This window comes from Ceratotherium simum, chromosome 25, assembly GCF_057802395.1.
Source record: "Ceratotherium simum simum isolate JZ-2026a chromosome 25, ASM5780239v1, whole genome shotgun sequence".
NCBI lineage: Eukaryota > Metazoa > Chordata > Mammalia > Perissodactyla > Rhinocerotidae > Ceratotherium > Ceratotherium simum.
In genome coordinates this window covers 7,390,694-7,416,033 of record NC_141924.1, presented here as the reverse complement: position 1 = coordinate 7,416,033, position 25,340 = coordinate 7,390,694, and the positions used below count along the sequence as shown (strand labels likewise).

At 49.2% G+C, this 25,340-nt stretch overlaps 1 protein-coding gene and 1 long non-coding RNA gene across 2 annotated transcripts in view; one reads left to right on the top strand and one right to left on the bottom strand.

Annotated features, from left to right (window-relative positions):
* Positions 1 to 22,531, bottom strand: part of A4GALT (alpha 1,4-galactosyltransferase (P1PK blood group)) — a 30,106-nt gene extending 7,575 nt beyond the window's left edge. Inside the window, exon 1 of the mRNA XM_087448803.1 lies at positions 22,456 to 22,531. The gene's annotated coding sequence lies outside the window, so the exon portion shown is untranslated. The remainder of the gene's footprint in view (positions 1 to 22,455) is intronic.
* Positions 22,532 to 22,917: 386 nt separating this feature from the next.
* LOC147913700 (uncharacterized) lies at positions 22,918 to 24,984 on the top strand. The gene is made up of 3 exons (XR_015556341.1): positions 22,918 to 23,166; positions 23,890 to 24,085; positions 24,738 to 24,984. It is a non-coding gene; the product is annotated as an uncharacterized LOC147913700 (long non-coding RNA).
* The last annotated feature ends 356 nt before the right edge of the window (positions 24,985 to 25,340 follow it).

Below are 25,340 nucleotides of genomic sequence, written 5' to 3'. Positions count from 1 at the left end.
GAGGAAGACCGGCTCTGAGCTAACATCTATTGCCAATCCTCCTCGTTTTTTTTCTCCCCAAAGCCCCAGTAGATAGTTGTACGTCACGGTTGCACATCCTTCTAGCTGCTGTGTGTGGGACGCGGCCTCAGCATGGCCAGAGAAGCGGTGCGTCGGTGCGCGCCCGGGATCCGAACCCGGGCCGCCAGTAGCGGAGCGCGCGCACTTAACCGCTAAGCCACGGGGCCAACCCTCACCCGTCTTGTTAATGTCTATCCCCAGGGCTTGCACAGAGCCTGGGACAGTAGGTGCTCAAGGAACACTGGTGGGACAGAGGAACAGATCTCAGGGGGAAGCCAGGTGCTCCTTCCACTCTCCTCAGGGTCTCGGGGTCTCAGGGACAAACCAGGAGTTCAGGGAACTGGACGATGAGGAGCAAAGCCAGGGCTGGGTGGGCTGTGGGGAGAAGCAGAGGACCCAGTGTATCTGAGTGGTGGGCCCCACATCAGTGTCCAGGCTGGATTCTGCTGGGGTTGCCAAGCCCCCAGACGAGGAGCTGGCCAGTGCGCAGGGCCAGACTGGAGTGGGGCAACTCCTGTGGGCCTGGGACCCCACATCCTTTAGGTGGCAAGGTGCCAGCCCCAGGGTTAGACTAGGGCTGCAACCCCAGCTGTGCCATCCCCAGCCGTGTGACTAGAGGCAGGCCACGTTCCTCCTCTGAGCCTTGGTCTCCTCATCTGTCAGATGGGATTAACCCCCATCTTGGAGGGACCAAGGGAGGCAATGGGTGTCTGGTCCCAGCTCACAGAGCAAGCTCTGAGCAGAGGGTGGCGATGGCCGTCGGTCCTTTTCTCTGGCAGGGTGACCGGGCGCTTCTCTGTGTGGAAGCCTGTGAAGGGCTGGGGGGAGGGATGCTTCGGGCAGTCTTGAAGGTCAGGAAGCAAGACCGTGTGGCCCTCTCAGCCTCTGACCACTTCCTAACCCCGAGGCCAACAGTGTGGCTGTGTGTGGCCAGGATGACCACGGGGCCTGCCTTGTCCCTTTTCCTCTTTTTCGTGCTCCCACCCCGCCAGCACTAGCCTGCCTCATCAGAGCGCGTGATCCCACCCCACAGTCACACTTGCTTCTAGTGGAGCCAAATCAGGTCCATCCCCCCTACCCGCCCTGGACAGACAGGGACTCAAAGGTAGGACTCCACCACCCGAGTTTCCCAAGCCACATGCTCCACGCTCTCCTCTCTTAGCAGGGCTTTATATGGGGTGGGCCTGGAGCCAGAGAGAACAGACACCCGCACTAAGCCCACCAAGCCTCCCTCCTGGGCCTCTGCCAGCCAGTGTGTCGCCTCAGGCAAGACAACTGAACTCTCTGAGCCTTTGGTTCCTGGTCTGTCACATTGGGGCCACACCAGCGCCCAGATCACAGGTTGCTCGGGGGATAAGTCAGTGAGGGCGTCTCAGAGTCTGGCGCAGAGGCTAAGCTGGGTCCTGGACTCAGACCCAGGGGCCCGAAGTGGGGCCCAAGCCAGGGCAAGGCAGAGGAGAAGGGAGTGTCTCACACCTTCTCCGGGGGCCTTGCATCCCAGGCCCCATGACTCCGGTCACACATTGCTTCTAAGATTACTGAAATGACGGCTCCATGGAGAATGTGCCCGGGTGGGCCTCTCTCTGCATGGCAGGGGCAAGGGTCAGAAGTCACACGCACTGAGGGTTCCCAGTGGAGATGGGGTGGCCATCTGCTGGGATTGTCTGCCAGGCATCCATTCCTCCTTCTTCTAACAGCACCCTGATTTCCTTTGGGGAACCACTCCTGCCCCCCAGACCCTACACCCTAGCTCTGGGGGTAGGCGCACGCTTCAGGTCTGGCTGATGATGGTACCATATTCTCCTGGTCACAGTGATTGGCTCAGAGAGGGCATATCACCCAATCCAGGCCAAGCAGAGGCACGCCCTTTCCAATGGGATTGCTAAAATGTGATCCAGGAGGGGAGCGTCTGCCTGAGAATGAAGCTGGCCTAGAGGCAAGCAGAACCAAGAGATAGAGAGGAAGAGATGCATTGCTACATTGTCTTTACACCTAGATCATTCTATGCCTGAAGCCAATACACTCCTGGAGTTCTCAGTCATGTCAACAGTACACACACACACACACACACACACACACGCACACACACAAATGAGGGGAAGAATCTATATCAAACTGTCAGCAGGGGCCATCTCTGAGGACAGGATCGGGATTGAGGGTGGTGGTTAAGGGGCATTTTAATTTAATCCATAAAATTTGATTGGTTTTTATGAAGAAAACATATTCACTTATTCTCCATATCACAGAAAATGACAACAAGATTTTAAGGTGTTATTTGTGAACAAGAAAAGACCCCTAATAGCCAAAGCAATCCTGAGAAAAAAGAACAAAGCTGGAGGTATCACACTCCCTGATTTCAAAATATACTACAAAGCTATAGTAACCAATGCAGCATGGTACTGGCACAAAAACAGACACACAGATCAATGGAACAGAATCAAGAGCCTAGAAATAAACCCACACATCTATGGACAGCTAATTTTCTACAAGGGAGCCAAGAACATACAATGGAGAAAGGAAAGTCTCTTCAATAAATGGTGTTGGGAAAACTGGACAGCCACATGCAAAAGAATGAAAGTAGACCACTATCTTATACCTTACACAAAAATTAACTCAAAATGGATTAAAGACTTAAATGTAAGACCTGAAACCATGAAACTTCCAGAAGAAAACATAGGCAGTACACTCTTCAACACTGGTCTTAGGAATGTATTTTCAAGTACCATATCTGACCGGGCAAGGGAAACAATAGAAAAAAATAAACAAATAGGACTACATGAAACTAACAATCTTCTGCACAGCAAAGGAAACCAACAACAAAACGAAAAGACAACCTAACAATTGGGAGAAGATATTTGCAAACCATACATCTGATAAGGGGTTAATCTCCGAAATATATAAAGAACTCATACATCTCAACAACAAAAAAACTAACAACCCAATTAAAAAATGGGCAAAAGACCTGAACAGACATTTCTTCAAAGAAGGTATACAGATGGCCAACAGGCATATGAAAAGATGTTCAACATCATTAACTATCAGGGTAATGCAAATCAAAACCACAATGAGATATCACCTCACGCCGGTCAGAATGGCTATAATTAACAAGACAAGCAATAAAAAGTGTTGGAGAGGATGTGGAGAGAAGGGAACTCACATACACTGCTGGTGGGAGTGCAAACTGGTGCAGCCACTATGGAAAATAGTATGGAGATTCCTCAAAATATTAAGAGTAGAAATACCATACGATCCAGCTATTCCACTGCTGGCTGTTTATCCAAAGAACATGAAAACACGAATGCATAAAGATACATGCACCCCTGTGTTCACTGCAGCATTATTCACAATAGCCAAGACTTGGAAGCAACCTAGGTGCCCATCAAGGGACGAATGGGTAAAGAAGATATACTATACATACACAATGGAATACTACTCAGCCATAAGAAACCATGAAATTTGGCCATTTGTGACAACGTGGATGGACCTTGAGGGTATTATGCAAAGTGAAATAAGTCAGAGGGAGAAGGTCAAATACCGTATGATCTCACTCATAAGTAGAAGATAAAAAAAATGACAATCACATAGAGACAAAGATTGGATTGGTGGTTACCCGAGGGGAAGGGGGACGGGAAGAGGGCAAAGGGGATGATTAGGCACATGTGTGTGATGATGGATCGTAATTAGTCTTCGGGTGGTGAACATGATGTAATCTATACAGAAATCGAAATATAATGACGTACACCTAAAATTTATACAATGTTATAAACCAACGTTACCACAATAAAAGAAATGGACTATAATAGAAAGCATTTAGAAGGTAAAAAAAAAAAAAGATGTTATTTGTGGGCAGCATGCCAGGGCCCAGGCTTTGGACTCAGCCAGGTGTTTGTGTTCTGGCTCCACCAATGACTGCCAGTCAGCCGACTGGACACTCTGGCCCTCAGTTTCCTCATCTATAACATGGAGATGAACATGGTGTTCTTGCAGAGGCACCAGGAGATTTTCGTGAGATGCCCGGTGAAGAGTGGACACTCAAGAGGCATTAGTCCAAACAGGAAGTCAAACACACAGCAGAGCCCCCCGCTCCACTCTCACAGAGCTTGGAAGGGGCCACAGATGCTGATGACCTGCTTGCTGGGAGAGGACACACACAGGACCAAGTGAACATGGGACACAAGCTCTCCGGCACTTACTGGGTTTAGGAGTCACAGACTATCCCAAATTAGAGACAATCTGGCCCAGCCTCTCACTCCAGACTCCAAAGAGGGGGAAATCGAGGCTCAGGAAGGGTAGGGACGCCCAAACCCACAGAGATCGGCAGTAGGGGCAGGACCAGCACTCAGCTCTCACCAGCGCACGTGCCACCAGACACCACGGCTGCAAATACTCTGGTGTCCCTACCCCGGCTCGGGGGGCCCGGGACCCAGCTCAGGACCTGGCCTCCGGAGATGCAGGCGACCGCCTGTCCTCCACTTCTGGGACAGATCACTAACCGCGGGGGCCTCCGTTTCCTCACCTGTGAAGGGCAGCACGGCACCTGCCCCGAGTACCGCATCCTCCTTACCTGCCCTTGGCCTGGCGGTTCTGCTGTTGGCTGGGGGGTGGGGGCTTTTGGAAGCTGCAGTCTGTGGGCGGATGTGCTTATGGAGGGCGAGGAGTCACGTGCAGGTGGACGAGGTCCTTCTCCTCCTTCCTTGCTGACAACACGTGCTCCAAGTGGACCCTCACCAGTGGCCGGAGAAGCAGCTGATGGGACTTCGTTCTCTGAATCAGAGGGCCCACCCCAACCCGAAAGGAAAGGGGAGCCTCAAAGCAAATGCTCGCACCTCTGATGACTTCCCCAATCAATCCATCCACCCACCCGTTTGTCAGTCAATGTCTCACCTCCCCCACCTCAGCCTCTTCTTCCTGCCTGTGTCCCTGGGTCTCTCTCCCTAGCCCTCCCACCCCTTTCTCTCCCTGCTGCCCCTCCAGCTTTGTCTGTCTGTCTCTCCCTCCATCTCTCTCCCTCTCAGCAGACACTGGGCTGCCTTTCTTGGTCCCTGATCCCCTGACACCATATTGGGGGCAGGACTGCAGTGGAAGGAGACAAGAGACAGGAGCCAGAGACCAGCAGACAAGACTGAAAGGACCAGGCCGGGCAGCTGCTTCCCCCCACCCCAAGGAAGCTGCCCCCAGCCAGGGAAACAGACGCCCACTCCCACTGGCACCAGTGCCCACGCAGGAAGAGAACACCTGGATTCATTATGGACTGGGCAGTCTGGGGCTGGGGACGCAGCGGGGGACAGAGGAGGTAGAAGAGTCCACTGCGTTCTCCCACTCGGTGAGGGGTCAGGAGGCCCTGGCCAGGCTATAGCTGGGGTCAGTGTGCCGCCTGAGTTCAGCCTGACCATAGTGAGGGGCGCAGGTATTATTCCAGCCAATCCCAGCCCCGGCTCCTGTTTAACTTTCAGAAAAGTTAAGTGACTTGTCCAAAGAGCCACAGTTAGTGGCACTGGGGCTGGGGTGTGCTTCCAGGTCTGCCCAACCCTGCTCCCTGCTGTGTGACCTCAGGCAAGTCACCGTCCTTTTCTGGGCCTCAGATTCCTTCTGCACAATGAGGAGGAGAGGAGGACTAACCAGATGTTCTAACCATGGGGACGCAGGGCATATGCTGATCAACCTCCTTGATTAGTTAACAGCTGAGCAGGTACCCAAGGCTCACAGAAGCTTGAGGTATGTGGAGAAGAAGGCTGCCAGGCCAGGAAACGTCTAGAGTATGGGATTCAGACCCAGGTCCCCCTGACAGCTTCTGGATCTGCCAGGAACCGGCTCTGTGACCTTGGGCCTGCACCCGCACCGTAGCTTCCTCATCCATAAAACTGAAGGGGGTGGGCTCTTCAATCTTGGAACCTGGACCCCCCTTGGGGTGAAAAATCAATACCTAGAGCTTCCAAGCCCTGCTCGAAGGCTCTGCTGTCCTGTCGTCTGCCTCTCCCCGCCCCGAATCTTTCAGGGCATAAATAAATATATTATTTCTACTCAAGAAGTAAAAATGAGTTATTAGAAGGTGATGATCCTTGTAAAAATGGCTGTTTTCAGAGCAGAGGTTACAAAATGTTCCTCCTCCAAGGCGAGAAATCCAGCCAGCAGTGGCTCACTCTTTGGGGAATACGACAAACAGAAAAATTTGGGAGGCAGAGATTTCTTTTTCCGATGGGAATAAGGCAGACTCTTAGTCCTGAAGATTCTCTCTTCTGCTGATGTCATACAGAGCAACAAGATGAAAGAAAGAATAAACCACAGCTTTAGGGAAACTCGGGGCAAGAAAACCCCATAAACTCCAAACCACGTGTAAGTGTGGCCCAAAGCACCGAGGCCAGCAGATGTGGCAGTGAGCAGGGAGAGGAGGTGCAGAGGGGGCCCATAGTAGAAGAAAGCAGAAATCACCACTTCTAAGGAAGGTGACTACGTTAGAACGCAGGAGCCGTGGCCTGAACGAAGCAGGAGCGCTCGAGGTTGGAGGCAGGTGGCCCCTTGAACCAGGTCGGGGTTCTGACAGGCAACAGAGGAGTGGGTCCAGGGGAGGGCCATATTTGAAAGGAACAATCCATTCCTATAAAAACAGCGGAGGGAGCCTTTCAGCAGAGAAGCCTAGAGAACTATACTGGCCTCTCTCCCAGTTTCCACCCAAACATCTTGTTAATTGCTGGTCCAGGAAAATTCAACTAATTCAAATATATATTTAAAAATTTGTTAAAGGAATAAACACAGCATCCACAGAAAGATGCTACAAGAATGAAAAAGGAAAGGAACACTAACGTTCCCTTATGTATAAAGAACATGCACTATAAAGATACTGCCACGAAACAAAAATTCTAATCCAAAATTACAGCATGAATTAAAAAACAAAAAACTTGAAAAAGTAATTTCAACTATGAAGGAAGATCCAAAAGCAGAAATACGAGAACTGGAGAAGAAATGGATAGACAAAGTGAAGGCAAGACATGAGGACGATGTGTGAGAACTGATAGATCTCAGGAAAGAACTAGAAGAAAAAGAAAAAAACATTTCAGAAATGAAGACCAAACTGGCCAGCCCTGGTGGCCTAGTAGTTAAGTTCAGTGTGCTCCACTTCAGTGGCCCAGGTTCGGTTCCCGGGCATGGACTTACACCGCTCTGTTAGTGGCCATGCTGTGCTGGTGGCCCACATACTGAAAAATAGAGGAAGATTGGCATGGATGTTAGCTCAGGGTGAATCTTCCTCAGCAATAAAAAAAAAAAAAAAAAGGAAAAGAAAAGAAAAGAAAGAAATGAAGACCAAACTACAAGAAATACAAAGGAGAACAGACTCCATATAAAATACAGTAAAAAAGATAGAAATTAAAATGAGAAAAAGGAACAAAATCAAACAGAATAGTCAAAAAGATCAAAGAATTCAAGAAGAAGGAAAAAGAGAAGATAAAGGAGATCCAACAAATGTATAACTGGAGTTCCTAAGAAAACTAAAACAACTGAACAGAATAAATATTTAACATTATAATTCAGGAAAATGTCCCTGAAATAAGGGAGGATTTGATTTCATGAATTCAAGAGGTATACCATGTACTAGAGAACAGTGACCCAGAATGGTGAATTCCAAGACATATTCTAGTGAAATTACTGGACTTTAAAGATACAAAAATAAATCTTTAGGCAGCTACACAAAAAGATCAAGCCATCTATGAAGGAAAGAGAAGCAGGCTGGCATCAGATTTCTGAGAAGCAACATCTGATGACAGAAGACAGTGGAGCAACACCTTCAGGATTGACAAGGAAAGAAAGTGTGAGCCAAAGATTAATATATGGCCATGCTGTTCTTTAAACACAAAGGTTACACTCCAATGGTTTCCAAGTGTAGGAACTTAGGCAATATTGCTCCTATGAGCCCTTCTTGAGGAAAACTGAGGAATAAGCACCAGCCAACCAAATGGTGACTGGAATAACTTCAGTAAAAAGAGTGAACACATTTAACTGCATTTCCAGAACAAAGTAAGAATTAGGATGACAGAAAGGAACGAAAATGTTATCTAGTCAGACAATGTAGAAATGATACAACTAACAAAAAATTGGTAGGCAAGGGAGAAACAGGTGGAAAGTGGGCAAGCTCATGGTTGCCTCATCTTTAACTGCTTGGGGTAAAAGCTAAAACATTAAATAGTAAAAGTTAGAGCATATTTAAAGTACAAAGGTGACAATAAGAAGGATAATACTACTCTATTTTATTGAATCTAATAAGATGCACCATTACGTTATGTACCACTGAAAAATAAAAAATACTGCCAATTAAATGATGTCACTTTGCTTTCTTGCTTTTTTTTTTTTGTGAGGAAGATCAGCCCTGAGCTAACATCTGCAAATCCTCCTTTTTTTTTTTTTTTTGCTGAGGAAGACTGGCCCTGGACTAAGATCCGTGCCCATCTTCCTCCACTTTATATGGGACGCCGCCACAAAATGGCTTGACAAGCAGTTTGTCGGTGTGCACCTGGGATCCGACCAGCGAACCCCGGGCTGCCGCAGCAGAGCACGCTCACTTAACTGCTTGCGCCACCGGGCCGGTGCCCATTTTGCTTTCTTATTATATAGAATTTTTATTTTGAAAGAATTGTTGAAAGAATATTGAAATTGTTGAAAGAATATTTGAAAGAATTGTTTAGTCAGATTTTTAAATCACCTATCATACCTGTGCGTACATAAGAAGGAGAATAAGTGAAATAAATTGGGTAAGGTGTTCCTGAAACTTCATCACTGAAACTTCGATTCTTCTGAATGACTTCAACTCAGGTCACCAACGCCTGTGTTTTCCCACACAGTACCATCTCCTGCACCATCAAGTGTGGGTGATGCAGCATTTCTTTTTTTTTTTTTTTCTGAGGAAGATTTACCCTGAGCTAACATCCGCTGCCAATTTTCCTCTTTTTGTATGTGAGCCACCACAGCATGGCCACTGACAGACGAGTGGTGTAGGTCCACACTCAGGAACTAAACCCGGGCCACCGAAGGGGAGCGCACCGAACTTAACCACTAGGCCACCAGGGCCGGCCCCAGCATTTCTTAAAAGACTGCTTCACTATTGTCTCCAGAATTTTCTTCTAAGCTGCTGACACCTCTTCTTCAGGTTTTCATGTCACTGCATGAGGAGGCAATGGCAACTGTCATGACCACCACCTGACTGAGAGCTTCCAGAGGCATCAGAATGGAAACATATGCCTTAATCACTCGATACAGTATCAGCCGAAACCAGGCAGTGACAAGAGAAAGGTTAAACAAGTTTAACCTACTGTTGTTCATAGAAGAGAAACAAAAGATACTGTCTAAAGGAAGAACTAAGAGTATTATATAAAAGTGTTAATATAAATGTAGCCACTAGAACAAAAATACAAGCTTTCCTAAATATCAGAAGGACTACAGTTTTTTAAAACAGCAAAGCAAACAGACCACAGAGTGAAAGAATAAAGAATACAGCCCTTCCACATGCACAAAAACACGTATATGTACAGACACACACGATATGACAGAAAGAGGACCAAAACATCTCTCATATCTACCTATCTATCTATCCAAGTTTAACTCACTAATCTTTACAAAGAAAAACATTTTTAGTTTAGATCCCAAGCAAACTCCACTCTATCCTGTATTCAAGAAACACACATCAAACAAAGTAATCCAGAACGGTTAAAAGTAAAAGAATGAACAAAGGTATAAAGATAAATACAAACAAAAACAAAAAGCTGGAGCCATAATCTTAATATCAGACAATGAGAATTCAAGCCAAACATCACTAAACGAGGCAAAGAAGGGCCATTTATAACGCTAAAGGGTATAATTCACAATGCAGCAAATAACACTGCAGCAATTTTCAGGAAGAAATTTCAGGGATACTAGGATAAATAGATTGAAACACAATCATAAGAGATTTTAATTCACCTCTCTCAGCCCAAGAAACAAGTAGATCAAACATAAATGAGAATTCAGAAGACCTAAATAAAATAATCAGAAGGTACTATGTTATATCAAACTCTCTATCCTAATAATAGATAATGCACTTTCTTTTCAAGAGCTAATGGAACATTCATGAATATTGAAAATCTCAACAACATCCAAAAACATAAAAAATACAGACATTTTATAATCACAAGACATTATGACTAGAAATTAATTTAAAAGTGAGGAAATTTAAAAAAAGAACACACCTCTCTTGGACAATTCTGGAGTGAAAGGGGGAAATACAACTTGAAATTTGTAGGATTTCTTGAAAACAACCATAATCAAAATGCCATGCATCTGAATCTATAGGATACAGCCGCAGAAATAGTCAGAAGAACAGTTACAGCCTCCAAAACATGTAACCAGTAAAACAAGACAGATAAAAATAAATAAGCACTGGGTTAAAAATGTTAGGGCCGGCCCCATGGCTTAGCGGTTAAGTGCTCGTGCTCTGCTGCTGGCGGCCCGGGTTCGGATCCCGGGCGCGCACCCACACACCGCTTCTCCGGCCATGCTGAGGCCGCGTCCCACATACAGCAACTAGAAGGATGTGCAGCTATGACATACAACTATCTACTGGGGCTTTGGGGGAAAAAATAAATAAATAAAATTATTAAAAAAAAAAATGTTAGAAATAGAACCACAAAGTAAACAGAGAAAATAAGGAAAGAATAAAGATTAAAGCAGAAATAAGTTAGGAAAGAGAGAAGCAGTAGAACTAAGAAATAAGGCAAAAAGCTGGCTCTTTGGAAAAAATTCAAGAAAATACATAAATCACCATTAACCTAATTAAGAAAAAAAGGGAGTAGGGGATGGGGAGAGAGCACCCAGTGCAAACTAAGAAATGCCAAATGGGAAAGAAATCAAAGAAGCAGAGAGAAAAAAAATTTTAATCATAGGATAGTACTTTGCAAATAAAATTTAAAACCTGAAAAAAAAATTTTCCAGACAAATATAATAAATCAAGACTGTTCTCAGAAGAGATAGTCTAGACAGGCCAACTTTCATGTAAGAAACAGAATTATAAAAGATCATTAAGAGACAACAGCACCAGGGCAAGTTATTTTTAGAGGGGAATTCTAGCAAACTTAGAACTGTAGCAAACTTCTGTTCTTAGCAAAGAACAGAAAATCCCAAAGCTTTTTAAAGTGTTCATTAGTAAAACATAGGAAGGAAAACTTAAAAAAAAAAAAAAAAACCTCTAAGTATTACATAGATACCAAAACCTGACAAAGATTGCACAAGAAACCCTACTGACCAATATCACTTATGAATATCATGGTAAAAATCCTAAATAAAACATAAGCAAATAGAATTCAGCAGCACATTAAAAGAATATCAAAACCAAATGAGGTTTATTCCCAGAATGCAAAGATGATTCGACATTAGGAAATCATTAATACAATTCATCATATACATAGATCTAAGGAGAAAAATCATACGCCAATCTCCAGAGATGCTAAAAACATTTGACAAAATTTCCAACACTCTTTCTAGATAAATTAGGAATCAATGGACACTTCCTTAACAAAATTATATATATCAACAGAAGCCAGCTTCATACTCAGGGGAATCTAAGTATTCAGCTTCACACACGGGGGCCCTCCTGCTGAAGACAGGAAAAAGACAAAGGTGTCTGTCTGCCACCATCCCTAGTCCTAGAGGGATTCATCAAAGCAATTTGACAAGGGAAAGAAATTAAGAAGTATAAAAACTGAAGAGAAATCGTTAAAACTATTGCTGTTTTCATATGATACTATTGTATACCTGGAAAAGCCAAGAGAAACTATTGGAAAACTACAAATAATAAAAGAACACTGAAAAGTGGTAGGATACACACACACACTTAAATGTAAACAACAAGCAGTTAGAGGGACCGGGCCAGTGGCACAAGCGGTTAAGTGCGTGCGCTCTGCTTTGGCAGCCCTGGGTTCTCTGGTTCGGATCCTGGGCGTGCACCAACCCACTGCTTGTCAAGCCATGCTGTGGTGGTGTCCCATATAAAGTAGAGGAGGATGGGCATGGATGTTAGCTCAGGGCTGATCTTCTTCACCAAAAAAAAAAAAAGCAGTTAGAAGCAGAAGACATAATGAAAGAGAAGACCTCACTTACAACCACCACCACCACAATACTTAAGGTTAAACTTAACAAAAGATGTTCAAAATCATGTGAGCAAAACTTTAAAGCCCCTGAAGAACACAAAATAAACTCGAACAAATGGAAAGACATACTGTTTTTGGATACAAGATTCGGCTTCATAAAGATGTCAATTTTCTCTAAGCCAATTCATAAATTGTACATGATTCTGGAATTCAACAAACTGATTCTAAAGTTCATCTCTCACCTGTCAGATTATAGAACAATAAGCAAGTATCTACAGGAAAACTCTGAAAAGGAGGCACAAATGAGGAAGGACTGGCCTTTTAGATATTAAAACATACTATAAAGTTTCAGTAAGTAAAACAACACAGTCTTAGCACGTGAACAAACAGGGCAATCAAACAAAAGAAATCATAGAAACAATGTGGTACCCGCACATCCAGTAAAGGCAGCATCTCTCATCGATAAGGCAAAATAAGTCTTTTAGTACAAATGTTGGGCAAGCGGAATGGCTGCTAGGGAAAAAGAACTAGCTGGGTTCATATCTCAGAACATGCCCCAGGATAAACTCCAAACGTACAATAATAAAACCCATAAAAGGTTAGAACAAAACAAGGGTGAATTCCTTTATAACCTTAGAGTTGGGAAAGTTTTCTTAATTATGTATGAAATCTGGAAGCTATGAAAGAAAAGATGAATAAACTTGACTCCTGGAGAAAACAAACTTCCCCATGTCTTCTTCCAAAATACCATCAAGAAAGTCAAAATAGAAGTGACAACTTGGGGGGCCGGCCCGGTGGCGCAAGCAGTTAAGAGCGCGCTCCGCTGCAGCGGCCCGGGGGTTCGCTGGTTCGGATCCCGGGCGGGCACCGACGCACTGCTTGGCAAGCCATGCTGTGGCGGCGTCCCATATAAAGTGGAGGAAGATGGGCACAGATGTTAGCCCAGGGCCTCTTCCTCAGCAAAAAAAAAAAGAGAAGGATTGGCGGATGTTAGCACAGGGCTGATCTCCTCACAAAAAAAAAAAAAAAAAAAAAAAAGAAGTGACAACTTGGGATAACTTTTGTACCCTTCAGATCCCAAAGATCTAATTTTCCTAATATATAAAGAGTTCCCAGAAATCAAGGAGAAAAATACCAACAACCCAAAAGAAAATGGGCTGAGGACAGTTCACATACATGCAAAAAAATGACCCTTAAACATGTAAGCAAGATTGACGATCTTTTCGTAAGTAAGAGAAATGCAAGTTGGAACACTCAGTATCTCTCACCTGTCAGATTGGCAAAAATTCAAAACTTTGCCAACACAACAATTCTTCTGGCAAGGCTGTGAGGAACCAGGCACGCCCACACACTGCTGGTAGGCATGCCAAACGGTCCTACTCCAGCGGTGGAGGACAAGTGAACATCTATCAGAATTATACATACATTCCCTTTCCCCATGCAATCTCACTCTGTGAATTTATCCTACAGATAAATGCCATTTGTACAGCTCACAAATTTGTTTGCATTTGCAAACCATTAGAAACAACCCAAGGTCTTTCTTGAAGGGACTGATTAAATACACAAGGACACACTGATACCATGGAAAACACGTCGCTCCTGGAGGGCAGGGACCAAGGCTGCTTTTACTCATGGTCTTGTCCCATGTGGCCAGCACAGACCCTGGCACACAGTAGGTGCTCGATACATATTTTCTGAATGAATGAGTAAATGATCCCTAAACTGCCCAAAAAGCTAGGATCAAATGTGGTAACTAACCCAGGGGAATGCCATTTGCCAACTGTAAACCATGTGCAACTGATTCCTGTTAGAAAGTGAGATGGATCTGTCCTGCCTCCCCATCTGAGGATGCAAAATAAGATCACATGTACCTGAGTACTCACTGTCCCTAGAGAGAAAAGGTGACCTTCCCAGTGCTGCTGGGTTAGTAACCGTGGGAGGCAAGGTTTGCACCCAGGTGGTCTGCCCCCAAGTCTCAGACCCTCCGTCCTTCCCTGAGGCCATCCCTCCCTCCCAGGGCACTCCAGCGCTACACTGGAGGCTGGACTGAAGATCGCACTGCCTGGGAGTGGCTTCTCAGGAGCAGGGGGAAGTCACCTTCCTGAGCTTTATGTTCAGTTCAAGGAGCAACAAGTCATCCTGAATCTGGACTCCTACACATTTGCTCTCTGGGCACATGTGTGCCCACACCAGGACCTCCCGTGGCGCCAGGTGGCTGAGTGGGGACGAGCTTCCCGTGTTGGTCACTTGCTGTGCCCAGAGACCACAGGGGCACAAGCAGCAGGGAAAACTCCTCATCAGATAAAATCAAGCCTGGCAAATGAAATGCTGACGGAAAAGGCACCTAGAAATTCCGGCCTGAATTAGGAGCCCTGAGAACTTGGAAGAAAGTTCCCGTGTTGCCTTCCTTTCTCCTTTTTTACTGTATTAAAGATCAAAAGTAACTGGCAGCAAAAGAGAATGTCACCTCCTTCCCCCAAACACGCACACACAGCATTGCCAACTGGGTGTTCTTATTCTCAACAGTCTTTGCTGACTGGATATTGCCCAAGTAAGGGACTGGTTTCTATCTTCTACACACTTGCTCCGTGACCCTGGAGTATGACTTCCCCACCCCTCAACCAATTCTGAGCTCAATTTCCTCCTCTGTAAAATAAAGAGCTTAGAAAAGACAATGTCTAAGGACCCTTCTAGAAAGACCTTCTGATTCTGGTCTCTCTGGCAGCAGTTCCATCCATTCCGTCAGAGATAGCCCTCACTGACCTCTCTAGACAGGGCCTCTCACCGGGCCGCCTGCCCCTTGGTGCCAGGCCAAGGGCACAGACAAGGAGGTCAGAGGGATGACAACTCACGGAAAGAGAGTTCCTGCTCAACCTGATACAAAAAGTCATCTTGGAAAGAAACTGGTCCAGCCCTCGGCATCACTTGCAGCACCTCTATCATTCACTCAACAAACGCTTGAGCACCTACCATGTGCCAGGCCCCGCTCCAAGGTCCGGAAACACACACAGCAGTGAACAAAGCAGACAGAGTCTTTGGCTTCATGGGGCTGACACTCTAGTGGGAGAAAATTAACAAGTAAAGAAATACATTGGGTGGTGACGTGTGCTACTGAGAAAAATGCAGCAGGAAAATTGGACTGAGAGGACCAGGGGGTGGGGGTGCTACTTCATATGGAGCGGCAGAGATGGCCTCTATGAAAAGCTGACATTTGTGCCAAGACCTGAAGGAAGGCAAGCTGCAGGGCTATCTGAGGAAAGCATGTTCAGGGAGGGCAACCAGTGAGTGCAAAGGCCCTGGGGCGCATGTGCCTGGGGTGTTGATGGAACAGCAGAGTAAGCAGGGTGGGAGGATGAAAGTGTCAGGAGAGGAGATAAGAGACATAATGGGGAATGGGGGGGAGGCCCTTGAGGGACTTGCCTTTCTGACTGGGAGATTTTGAGGAGGAAAGGGCTATTGTGTGACTTATATGTCTTAAAGATGTCTTAAAGACCTCTTTAAGATCTGGCTGCTTTTTGAGACTAAACCACTGGTGACAACGTGTAGCAACAAGAAAGCAGGCTATTGTGATAACCCAGAGGAGAGGAAGGCGTAGGGCAGGGAGAGAGCCTCTCTCCGAATGGATCTCTGATGCAATGCTCCCTCCCTCCCTCCCTCCCTCCCTCCCCGGCCCCACGGCTACAGCCCAGCTCAGGTCTCTCCCTCTGTCTGTCTCTGTCCCTACCACCCCAGCCTCCTTCCTGGCTTCCTGTCTTGGCCCTCGCCCAGGTCCCCATACCCCACGATGCTGAGGCCTGTGGGCACTTCTCTGTCCCTCTCCTGGCCACCACAACTTCCAGACCAGCCAAGCTGACCTCTGCCGGATTGCTCAAGCCATCAGGCTCTGGGAATTCCAGGTTTCTGCAATATGCTCTTTCCTCTTCCCAAAATGTCCCTCCATCCTCCCCTACCCAGGAACTTCCTAACCACAATACAGAGGAAGAGTTTGCCATTTGCCAAGAACACACATGTCAGGCAGACTGCCAAGCACTGTTCATTCTCTATTTCATCTGCCGCTATGACCCCATTTTACAAATGAGAAAACTAAGGTGCAGAGAGGAAAGGCGACCTCCCCAATGTTGCAGGGGAAGCAGAGGCAGGATCTGCACTCAACTGCCTCCGAGTCTCACAGCCTCCTTCCTCCATGAGTCTCTCCTGATCTCGGGGAGCAGAGCAGGCCACCTCCAGGAAGTTGCCTGGATTTTGGCACCGCTCGCACTGTGGGCCGTGGGCTGGGTCCCCAGGGCTGGGCACACAGTAGGAGCTCGTGGCTACCTTCTAAATGAGTGGGTGTGTGAGCAGCCTCACCCCAAACCCTGGGCCTTGCCCACAGCCTGGACCACAGGCAGACCCTAGGAGCCCCCAGGATGAGTCCTGCCAGGAATGACCAGGGGGAATCCGGCCCTGGAGTAAACAGGGGACAGAAGAAGTGGGCGCTGAGCTAGATGCTGTCCATCCTGCCTGAGATTGTAAATGATGTTAAACTAGGCAGGGCCAGACACACAGTGGGCACACCATAAATGTTTGATGATGGACTGAGTGATGAGGGATAAAGGAAAACCATCTCAATACTCTCAGTGTCTTTAGAAATGATGTTCAAAGTTGAAAGGAGCGCCGACTCCTCTCTGTCGCTCTGGGAATTCCAAGCTTCTGCAACACGTGCTTCCCTCTTCCGAAATGCCCATCATCCTCCCCTACCCAGCAACCTCCTCCTCATCATAGGCAAGAACAGCTGCCATTTGCCAAGAAGCCACCAAAATGCTACCAGGGTTTTACTCCCAGCTGTAAGGGTTCTGGGTGATTTTACTTCCGTCTTCATACGTTTGAGTATTATCTATGTATTTGTGCAGATGAACATTTAGCCAACCACCGGTGGGATACAGCTGGTTGGGCTGCCTGTTCCAGCATTAATACTGGGGTTATGTGTGTGTGTGTGTGTGTGTGTGTGTGTAGGGGTCCAGTCACCTCCCTGCTCTGACACCTCTTGCTTCGCTCTTTATCTTGAAGACAATGTGAAGTCACTGAAGACTTGAGGCAGGGGCATGTGACATGGCCAGTGTTCCCATGACCTTGGCACAGAGGGTACCCTGTCAGCATTTTGGAATATTCTTTCCGGTCCTTTTCTGATGCCTCCATTCACATGGAGCAGTGTTTACACAGAGCTGAACACAGGAGACACACAAAAGGAGATCCTATTACACATGCTGTTCTACACCTTGCTTTATTTCACTTAAAAATATCCTGGGCCCCTGGGTTCTAAAACTATATGGTGGTTGGGCCGGCCCTGTGGCTTGGTGGTTAAGTGCGCATGCTGCGATGCTGGCGGCCCGGGTTCGGATCCTGGGTGCGCATTGAGGCACCACTTCTCTGTCCATCCTGGGGCCGAGTCCCACATACAGCAACTAGAAGGGTGTGCAGCTATGACATACAACTATGTACTGGGGCTTTGGGGGCAAAAAATAAAATAAATAAAATCTTTAAAAAAAAAAAAATAAAATAAAAAATAAATAAATAAATAAATAAAACTATATGGTGGAGGTCTCACAACTGAACACATTTCCTAAAACTCAGCGAACTGCATGCATGCGATGATATGTACATTAGACCCGAATAAAGCTGTTTGAAAACAGATGCTCTATCTTTCATATTATGTCAATAAATACAGCTCCACGCCTTGATTTTCCAGGGCTACACTGTATCTCACCATTCAGCAGGTCCACCCTTCATTTCGCATCTTGACTACAGGAAATGTGGTTTGCATCTCTTTGCTTTTATAGACAACACCGTGGTGAACACCTTAGCACTTATATCTTTGAGCACATCCTGAATTACTTCTATAGACTGGATGCTAGAAATGTAATTTAAGGAAATGTAATTTAAGGTTTTAGATACAGATCACTAACGCCTCCAGAAAGGTTTTAGAGTCCCTGTTCTCTCTCCAGTGACAGGGTGCGCCCTGCTTCCCACATTCTCACACCAGAGTGTGTGGCTGCGTTAACATTTATTAAAGGCTCCCTGTGAGGCTTGGAGCTCTGTGGTTTGTATCTTCTGAGGGCTCAGCCACAGCCACTGGTCAAAGCGGTTTTCCTGCAGTAACTCATTTAATCCTCCCAAACGCTCTGTGCGGCAGGTCCTCTTATCATCAACTACAGTTCAAGAGCGGAGGAAACTGAGGCACAGCTGGGATTTGAGTACCTTCTGCCAGGTGAAAGGAGTCTGCCTGCGGCCCAGTCTAGCTCTCCTGGGATGGTGCTGGGGCTAGGGGCTCAAACCTCCCTGCCATAAAGAAGAGGCACTTGACTCTGAATCTCAGTGTCCTCATCTGTAAAATGGGAGTGACAGCCCAGGGGGCTGAGCGGGTTCCATAAGATCAGGTAACTCAGTGTCTGGCACCTATGGGGGCTCAATCCATGGAAGCCACCCCCAACCAGGGCGCTGCCTGTGAGACCACAGGGGCCGAGCAAATGAAGACTACGGACAACTGGAGGGCTGGGGGCCTCTCTGTGTCTATAAGTGGGACAATAACTATACCTGTGTCTATACCTATGTGGCTTCTGCTCTTTCAAATCAAGCCTGATCATGGGATGTGAAGACCCCTTTTCCTGTTTCCCTCTCATGTGCCTGGCCACCTAGCTCCCTGTTTGCCAGCTCAGACTTTGCACAGGTATGACATCAAGAAGGTTGTGTGCTCCTGCTAGAGTGAGCTCCTGTGGGTGAGAGTGTGGGCGCTGGCCTGGAAGGGAAGGGGCGCTCTTCTAGTCCTGTGGTCAACTTCACTTCCGCTGGAAGCTCCTGGACCTACTGGGGTCTGTCTAGAGAGAAGACAAAGAGAGGCAGACAGGAGAGGAAGGGACACTCGCTCAAGTACCAGACAGAGTAAGAGGGATGTTGCTTCTGGATATTTACTAGAAATGGAGGCTCCGAGAGGAAAGCGATTCGCAAGGGCATAGGATCAGTGTGGGGAAAGCCTACTCGGAACCAGCCCTGCCACTCATCAGCTCACTGGCCCTGAGCAAGGCACTCCCCTACCTCTGGGAGTCTGTCGGTCGGGTAATAACACCTGCTCCCTCCCAGGGCAGCAGGGAGGACTCAAGGGGACCAGGCCAGCAAACAGCACAGGGAGCTGGGGACTTCAAGGCCAGAACCCTGTCTCTCCATTGGTGCTTCTCCACCTCCCTCTCTACGAAGATCGAAGCCAATTCATAAGGTGTCCTCCCAGCCCCCTCCCTCTCGCCTCCCATCCTCACCAGCTCAGAAGGTCCCTCTGGACCACAGCCAGACCCCTCCTACCTCCTGTATCCTCTGGGATCTCAGTCTATCGACCTGCCCCTTCTCCAGGGGCCTCACCCACTCCCTCCTCTGGCTTTTTCTCATAAATGCAGCTAATTCTCCCTTATCAAAAAGCACACAAACAAAATAAAATAAAAATAAAAAACGTATTCCTCAAAAACACACCAGCAGCAGCAAAAACAAAAGCCAAATGATAACCCTCGCCTCAAAGAGACCAGACAAGGGGCAAATATGTCATTGATGAGCTCAAGCAAACGAATAAGAAACACACATATGTGTGAAACACACATTTCACAATATATGTAAGTCAAATCATTACGCTGTACACCTTAAACTTATATAGTCCTGTATGTCAATTACATCTCAATAAAACTGGAAGTAAAAAAAAACAAACACACAAAGACCCCAGACGTTCATACTCTTTGACTCAGTAATTTCATTTGTAGGAAATAATAAGAAATGCACGCTCATAGCCCGAGGACGCATGCAATGGTACAGCCCCTCTGGAAAGCCAGATGGCTCTCGGGGTAGCCCTTCTAGAGGTTTCATATGCACTGACAACCAGGTACTTTTCCTTTCTAGGAAAAATCTGGTAACATATAAATTTATACATAAATTCAATGTGACCTTCTCTAAAAGAGCCAAATATATATACATATAAAAAAAGCCCTGTCAAATGAAACCCATAAACTAAATATGATGCAACAATATGTAAGCATTAAAAAAATATAAAAGATGTTTGAGAAAGGTGAGGAATTTGAAAAACTTATATAGACAAGATATTCAAATATGTAACAAAAAAGTATTTTTAAAAAGTCTGGCAGAAAAGGCAAGTTTTAAAAGGTTATCTCCAAGTGAAGCAACTATGGGACTTTTTCCCTACTCGTTACAGTTAATTCATTCAAGCAACATTTAGGGAACACCTCTTCTGTGCTCACTAAGGGCTGGGCACTGGGCTTCAGGCGAGGTTCTTTCCCTCCAGGAGCTTCCAATGCAGAGAGAAGGAATGAGACGGAGACAATGCAGAGCAATCAACAGGAGGGAGAGCACACCTAGGAAGCACATGATGGGGAGGAAGTGCATTCCGGAGAGCACCGCAGGGCAGAGCTTGGGTGGCCAGGTCGAGGGTGGGGCCATCCACCCCAACCGCCTCCAGCAAGAACCAGGAGGGGGGGCAGCTGGGGGGTGAGGGGGAGGGGAAGGTTGGGGCTGGAAGAGCTGTTTCCACAATTCAAGCTTCCCTTTCCCACCCGTCCCTTCTTCCAGTCTTGTCACAAGTGTCCCTGGCAGCCACCTCATCTCACTCTGCCCTGGTCCCAACTCAGACCTGTATCCTCTGCTGCCCTGGGTGCCCGGGGATCTGGACCCGGGACCCCCATGGCCGGGCGGGTTTGGGAGTTGCTGGCTGGGGCTGATGCAGAGATGTAGTTGGGTCACAACCTCCCGACGTTCCCAGGAAGCTGCAAGATTCTGCCAGCTCTGCTACACATGGGTGCCCTGGGACCATCGCACACGCTGGGAACAACCCCACTGACCTAGGCGGCTATAGGGCTTCGACTGGTACAAGGAAACAAAAAACACATTTTTAAGATAAATTTCCATTTTGGAGTTTGTCCTCTATACTGAGCTATCCTAGCAGACAAGCAGGGACAGGCACCGGAGGCATTAGAAACATGTTTGGGAGGAAAATGAACAATAGAGAGGATTCCACCTCGACTCTCCCCTTTTCTTTTGTATCTGGGCCTGGTTTGGGGAATCCCCCGGGGGTCGCCCGCTGTGGGACTCAGAATGCAGCTCAGAGGGCTGAAGTTCTGGCCAACTTGGGCCTTGTCATGTCACCCTGGGCAGGGTGGCTCCCCTTTGAGAGGAGGTGACAAAGGGGAAGTCCTTGGGCAGCTGGAGGAGAGGCGGGCCAGCGTGGGTGCCGGCCGCGTGCTCGGGGGTATTTGACGAATGACGGGATAAACAGCTTTTGGTGAGCCCAGGGGCCTGCAGGGAGCAGTCAACCACTCAGTATTTGGAGGAGACAGAAAGGGTTCCTCCCGAGAGAGCGGTGGGAGCAGGGGAGATGCCTTTCAACTCTCTGGGAGCCAGAGGCTCAGCTGAGTCTGGCAAGGAGGTGGGAACTTCCACCCCCGGTGTCAGATGAGGAAACTGAGGCAAGGGGACTCCCCTAGCTGTGAAGGGGAGCGGAATCTGAGACTGGACCTCCCCGCCGGAGCCCCTCCCAAACACATCGTGCTCCTACTCAGTCTCAATCCTTTTCCCATCTGGAGACCAGGGAGGGAGAGGGGCACGCCGGAAGGATGGGGTCGTGTGCGGATCCAGGTCCCGGAGAGGGAGCGCTGGGGCCCGACTTTCCGAATTCCCAGCTCCGAGCCGGGCCGCTCCTCCACCTGGGGGGCCCTCCCCCACCCGGCACGTCCAAAGCTTCAGCATCCCTAAGGGCCCGGCGGGCCCGCGGGGGCGAACAGGCGGCGCGGCGGCGGGAGGGCAGTGCCCCGAAGCCGGGAGGTTGCAGCACCGCCCTCCCTTCCGGCGGCGGCTCCCCACAGCTCTCCCCGGCCGCAGCCCCTGCGGGGCCAGGGGCGAGCAGAGCCGGGCGGCGCGGCCTCCCGAGACGGTCCCGCTCCCCCAGACACAGCGGCGCGAGTCGCCCAAGGTCGCAGCGCGGGGCGGGCGGAGCCGGCACTCGGACCCGGCCCCTCGCGCCCACGGCCGCCCTCTCCCACCGCGGGGCCCGGGCCCGGGCGGGGCTCCCGGTCCAGCCGCCGCGCTCAACTTCGGGGCGCAGCCGGGTGGAGGCGGCGGCACCGCCGCGCCCAGTTGGCGCGCACACGAGTGTCCCTCTGGAACAGGTGGCCGGGGCGGCGGCCGAGCGTCCCCGCCCCTCCGCAGCCCCCCTCCCCACCTGTGCCCAGGCGCCCCGCCCGCCGCGCCCTCCCGCGGCCCCTCGTACCTCCGGCTCCCGTGGCGGCGGGCGGCGCACAAGCGGACCCGCGGGCAGGCGGGCGGCTCGGCGGCGGGAGGGCAGAGCCCGGGAGCCGGTAGGCTGGAGCCCCGCCTCCGGGCCGGGGCGTGGTCAGCACCGCCCGCCCCGCCCCGCCGCCCCCTGGGTCCCGGCTCCCCCGGCCCGCGCGTCCTCGCCTGCGCGGGACCGTCACAGCGCGCGGGCCATCGTGTACCGAGCGCTCCCCGCGCCTCCCTGCCGCCTGCTCCATGGGTTCATCATTCCCATTTTCCACTTAACAGATGAGAAAACTGAGGCTCAGAGCGGTTAAGTAACGTGAACGTCAGGAAACTGAGAAGGGGCAGTGTCAAGTGTTTGACCCCGGGCCTGCCTGATGCCACCGCCCAGAATATATTTGTTAACTACCACCACCACCACCGCCGCCACCACCTCCGCCCCGTGATCCGTGCTAAACGCTTTGCCTGCGTCACCTAGCGTTTTACCGAATTTCAGTCATCTGCTCGAACAGGCACAGCTTCCGAGTACCCTTATTGCTGCCGCGTCCTTCCGCCTTCCCTCTCCTCCCGTCCATCGCACACTTGCTGTGTTGTCCCCACTTCTCCTCGCCCGTCCTCTCACTCAGCGGATGACCAGTGCCCAGGCCACTGAAAAATCGGAAACACTCCATCCCAACGCCAAGAACAGTCTGGCACTTAGCAGGTGCGTGATAATTATCCTTTGAATGAATGAATCAAGAGAAAATTCCCACCAGCTCCCCACCACCCATCCGCCCACCTCCTGACCCCGCAGCACCCTTGCCTTCCCTCGGGGACCAGGCTGAACTGGGCTACCTGGCTGGACACCCCTCCACTCGTCCACAAGATCCCCGCCCTTCAGGCCAACACCGATCGGGCAATTCCGCCCGCTCCCGGCTGGCTCCCTGGATCCTTGCCAGCAACTCACTGATGTGACTTCTATCTTGAAACAAAAACAAGAAAACGAAATCCCCTCTTTCGACTCCTCTCCTCCTTCCAGTTACCGCTGCCCACCCCACATATACCCCACACTTCTCTTCTTCCTTTACTGCAAAAGGGTCTGCAGACTCCACACGGTCTACCCCCTCTCTCCTCTCATTCCCCTTAAAACCCCTCCAACCCGGACGTTCCCCCCCACTCCCCCACCCCCCCCACCCCCGTCTCCTAAAACTGTCATTTTTGGTCCCCAGCGATGTCCATGTTACTAGATCCAATGCCGAGTCACCGTCATCATCTCACTGGTCCCGCCAGCAGCATTTGTCACTGCTGCCCACTCCCTCTTCTCCCACCCATTCTACTTTGCAGGCCGTTCCTCTCCCCACCCCAACCTCTAAAATGTGGGATGCCGGTGCTCAGCTCTGGATCTCCTGCTCCTTTTCACGCTCTTTACCCTGACGCTGTCCCCTAGTCCTGTGGCTTTGGAGACTTCTGTCCGCTGATGACACCCAGCAGCTGTGGCCCGAAGCCTGGATCCTTCCCTGAACTCACGCATCTAACTGCCCACAGGAGACCTCCCTTCCGTCGCTCCAGCCACCGTCCTGATCTCCCCAAAGCTGTCCTACTGCATCTTCCCCATCTCAGTTAAGGAAAACTCCATTTTCCAGGTACTCAGGCCAAAAACCTTGATTCCTCTCTGCCCACCCCACACGTAACCCATGTCCACTCCAACCAAATCCCACCAGCTCCACCTTGAAAACATGCCCAGAATCTGACACTTCTCACCTCCCCCCTTATCCAAGCCACCGGCCTCTCCCCAGGCTGCTTGCAGGGACCCCCTCTCCCTGGATTCCTGCCTCCCGCGTCCAAACAGCAGCCCCAGGGATGATGGTAGAACCACGTCAGGTCACATCCCTGCGCTGCCCCAACCTCCGCAGTGCCGCCTCATTGAACTCGGAAGAAAAGCCCCGCCCCTGCCGTCCTCTCACCTCATGCCTCTCTTCTCCATCCGCTGACCCTGCCCAGCCGCGCTGGCCTCCTGGCTGGCTCTCACCCCCTCCAGGGCCTGAGCTGTCGCGCCTCGGCCTGGAATAGCCTTGCCCAGATATCTACGCGGCGGGCGCTCTCCCTCACCTCCTTCAGCTTCAGGCTTCAGCATCAGCTTCTTAGGAGGCTTCCCTGACCTCCCCATTTCAAACTGGACATGCCCATCCTGCACGCCCACCCCCTTCCCTCCTTGATTTTCCCCCATACACTTGTCACCATGTGGCATGCTTTATGTTTCATTTATGCATTTATCTTATTTTATCCCCTGCATAGAATGCCAGCTCCAAGAGCAGGGGTTCCTGCTGACTCCTTCACTGCTGTGTCCCCCTCCTGGAACAGCATCTGGAACAGAGTGACCAGGCACTCAACAAACATGTATGGAATGAATGAGCCTGTGCCCCTTTACCACTGGTAATACTGACAATACTTTTTCTTTATGTTGGCTTTTCATTCCAATAAATGTATTTTACAAGGAAACAATATTACTGCCCCAGACGGAACACTGCTCTCACTCACCTGAATAGAAGCAACAGCAGGGGCTGGCCCGGTGGCGCAAGCGGTTAAGTGCGGCGCTCTGCTGCGGCGGCCCGCGGTTCGCCCGTTCAGATCCCGGTCGCACACGGACGCACTGCTTGGCTAGCCATGCTGTGGCGGCATCCCATATAAAGTGGAGGAAGATGGGCACGGATGTTAGCCCAGGGCCAGTCTTCCTCAGCTAAAAAAGAGGAGGATTGGCAGATGTTAGCACAGGGCTGATCTCCTCACACACACAAAAAAGAAGCAACAGCAGAAATGAGAATAAAACAGTATGCTAAAGCTCCGGCCGATCCAGCTGCCTCTCTAAGGGCTGAGCCCCCCTGCCTTCTCCTTGTTAAA